This window comes from Vulpes vulpes, chromosome 16 (assembly GCF_048418805.1).
Source record: "Vulpes vulpes isolate BD-2025 chromosome 16, VulVul3, whole genome shotgun sequence".
NCBI lineage: Eukaryota > Metazoa > Chordata > Mammalia > Carnivora > Canidae > Vulpes > Vulpes vulpes.
The window spans coordinates 3,334,187-3,337,909 of record NC_132795.1 but is presented as its reverse complement, the minus strand read 5'-3'; the positions used below and the strand labels follow the sequence as shown (position 1 = coordinate 3,337,909).

Sequence of the window (3,723 nt, the reverse complement as noted above, 5' to 3'; positions counted from 1 at the left end):
GATTTTGGCCTTCAACTAGGTCCCCAGTTCCCTCCCCAAAACTGGACCACAGAGACCACCATCCTTAGCCAAATTCCTCCGGCCACACTGCAGACAGGGCCTAAGGCTTAGACATTCATTATTCAACCCAGCCCAGCACCATTCTCTTTTCCTTTCTTTTTCTTTTCTTTTCTTTTTTTTTTTTTTTTTTTTTTTTTTTTTTTTTTTTTTTTTTGCCATACAGCAATGTGACATCTACCTTTTTTCATTTTGTGTTTTCATTATTACCTTTTCCTTACAAAACAGCATTACCATCCAACAGCTCTTCTCTCCCACTTTCAACACCCCTGATCCTATCATACCTACTCCCAAATTCCAATTTCTAAACCGATTTCCTCTGCTCTACAAGGTACTCTGAAATTATCATCATGGTCTTATCACTATAGCAGCAGTAGTACCTGGCATATATTATGTACTTCAGAAATATTTTTTGAATCAACTATGTTTCTTGAAGAACCCATTATATAAAATGAATCATTTTTATCCATTTTAGAATATTCAACCTTGTTGTGATATTAGTTATCTTCTTCTGAGATATTTACTGCCTTCATCTTTCTCCCTTTCTAACTACACTTCATATTTCTACTATTATTATCAGTAATAATGAATGCTACATACTGTTTGTTTGTTGATTTATTTAAATTCCACCTGGTTATCTGTTCTACCAAAGCACTTAAGGTGATGTATAAGAACACCCAAAATACAACAATGTGATATAAATTTAAAATAAGTAAAAAAGTGCTTGCTTTGGCAACACATATACTAAAATTGGAACAATACAGAGAAAATTAGCATTGCCCCTGCACAAGGATGACACGTAAAATAAGTGAAAAAAGAAAGAAAAGAAAGAAAGAAAGAAAGAAAGAAAGAAAGAAAGAAAGAAAGAAAGGAAGGAAGGAAGGAAGGAAGAAAGAAGAAAGAAAGAAAGAAAGAAAGAAAGAAAGAAAGAAAGAAAGAAAGAAAGAAAGAAAGAAGAAAGAAAGAAAGAAAGAAAGAAAGAAGAAAAGAAAGAAAAACAAGAGTACAGAAATAAAATGGGTTTGGAATAAAGTAAATATAAAGCTTCATACCAAAGGGACCCATATGGCTGTTCTGGGTAGATTACTGATTTGACTTACAATTTCCTAGCTACCAGTCCCAAAAGGTAAATTCAATCATTTTAACAATTCATAGTATTTTTTTAAAAAACAGAAGAAGTTACTCCAAAGAAACAATTATTTGAAATGTTAAGATAAGATAGGAACGTCTTTCATAGGGGCTACTGAAGAGTCCTGTGCATGCAGTGAACCACGTCCCCACAACACCCGTACAGGCAGCAGGCAGAAGTTTAGTGGAACATTTGAACAGTGTTTCCCACTGAAAGCCAATGACATCTTTCCCAAGGGCAATGAAGTATAAACATCCTGATGGGCCCCCAGTATGAATGATACAATGCAGACACGCAGATCTTTAGTGATCTGACTTAATCCAGAAGTAAATACAAAATCTAGAAGAACATGTGCAGTGCATAACTTCTAAGAAATTTTCCCTGGAGATTGTTTCTCTAAGTTGAGTTTTGGTTTAAAATTGGGTTCCAACTGCTACCAATAGAAAAACCAGCCACTTGTCAGGCACTCTATTCATTATCTGGGATCCCCAGATCAACTCACATGGTGGATATTACTGTACATATTATGTTAATGAAAGAGCTGAGGCTCTGAGAAATTAAATAACTGCTCCAAGCCCACAATAGCTAGAAAATAAGGTCATGGGGATTTAAAACACAAGGCTTAATTCCAAACACATACTCATTTTATTTAATTATGAAAATTCTCAAACATTCAGACATAGAGATCGAAATAGCAAATGGCCACATACCTACCCACCATCCAGATTTGACAGATGTTAACATTTTCCCCTACTCTAGTCAGTAGACCAAGTTGCTCCCTCTTGGTACCTCTTTGGTGTCTAAGAAATGGAAACAGACTAACAAAAATTGGAAAGTGGCTTCTTTCCAACCATACCAACAGAGACATTTCCTGGCTGCCTTCTGTTATAAATTTCTAACTGCCCAAATGGCTTGGGCTGCATTATTTAAAACATATTGTGTCTTTCATCCCCCCACCCCCAGCCCCACGACCTTGGCTTGCATGCAGGTGCAATTGGGAATAAAATTTTAATGCTTCTCTAGAGAAGAAAAGGCTCAGCTGTTGGTTCATCTGCCAACTTCTAAGGTGGGTAAGTGCCATTTGTTCCACCCCCCAAAGAATCCTTTGTAACTCAAAACACAATGTGTGATTGGCCTTTTTTTTCCTTCCACTTGGCTGAACATGAAAAAGACATGTGAGAATGTTATTTTCAAAGGTGCCCTTTTCTTGGGACACAATTTTCTTCTAAACACCTTTGATGAAATTTTTAAGTTAGAAATTAAAGTAGATTCAAGATCTGTTAATCACGGGTAGGTATTGATTTGAAATACAATTTCCATCCTCTTTTACATTGTATTTTCTGTGGACTCTGGGCAGCCATGAAAAGTGAAAGAATTTTCCTAAAGCAAAGACGCCCCACATTTCAGAAATAAGAATGAAAAAAGCTCTAAGTGGATCATCCCTTAACTCATTCTCTAATTAACACTATGATGAGACGCTGAAAATCTAGGGAAGAACATTGGCAGATACTGAGAGATAAATAAGTAGGCAAGTAGATTCATAAATAATAGATGATAGAGATAGATAGATTAGATAGACAGATAGATAGATATTTTCTTCAAGTAACTGGTATGAAAGTGGACAAGGTGATCTATTTACTCGTTACTAAGTTTAAAATTTTTTAACGGTATAGCTTAACTCTCATAACTTTCATTTGGACTATAATATCTACATCACTATAAATTAAAGTAGTTGTGATACATACAATTAACATTTGGGTTGGCAGTACTGAGTTCCAAGTTTCTCACTATTGGCACCCAGAAACTAAAAAGAAATTCTCAACAATCCTCAAAGAAGTCAGATTGTTTATCAATGTCGTAAGCTCCAACTTGTCTCAACAAATATTTGAAGTCCTTTGCGTCTTCAGCCGAACTTTAAAGATTTGCATTAGGCTCGATTTTTTAAAATGTATTTTTAAAGCTTTCATGCAGTTTTCTTGTACAACCTTAAATAATTTTCTCTTAGACCCTTTTTCTTTCCCAGGCAGGCCATAAATGCTTAGGCTTTGCACCTAGAAATGATATACAGTGGCAGCTAGACATACAGTGCCTGTGTCTACTGAACCAGAGCCACACACAAAAGATTATATGGATCATTCAGACAAAAAAAAAAATCCACATTGTATGTGTGTGTGAGTGATTGTGTGTTTCCTGAAGATGTCAATTTGGAATAATAAATATTTGCAACTAGGAAGTCCTTAGTGATCTTAATGATTTTCCTTCGTTTTTAAGAATTGTATGATGAGGCCAGAAAGTTTAAGTGGCTTGTCCCAAATCAAATAACATGTCCATGGCAGTCAGCACTTAAACCATCCCTTGATTCTTCTCACCATTTCACAAAGCCTGTGTTGGATATCTCCATTTTCTAAGTATATTTCATTCCATTTTCTCCTCCTCTCACTCCTCCTTCCTTTTTTTTTTTTTTTTTTTTTTTGTACTATTTTGTTGTTGATTCTCTACCTTATGTATGAAGACAATGATCTAGCTCTGGTTTAATT

General features: G+C 35.3%; 1 non-coding gene across 1 annotated transcript; it reads left to right on the top strand.

The window, feature by feature from the left end:
• The first annotated feature begins 777 nt into the window (after positions 1-777).
• LOC112922618 (U6 spliceosomal RNA) lies at positions 778-885 on the top strand. The gene has a single exon (XR_003235499.2). It is a non-coding gene; the product is annotated as a U6 spliceosomal RNA (small nuclear RNA).
• Positions 886-3,723: the final 2,838 nt, after the last annotated feature.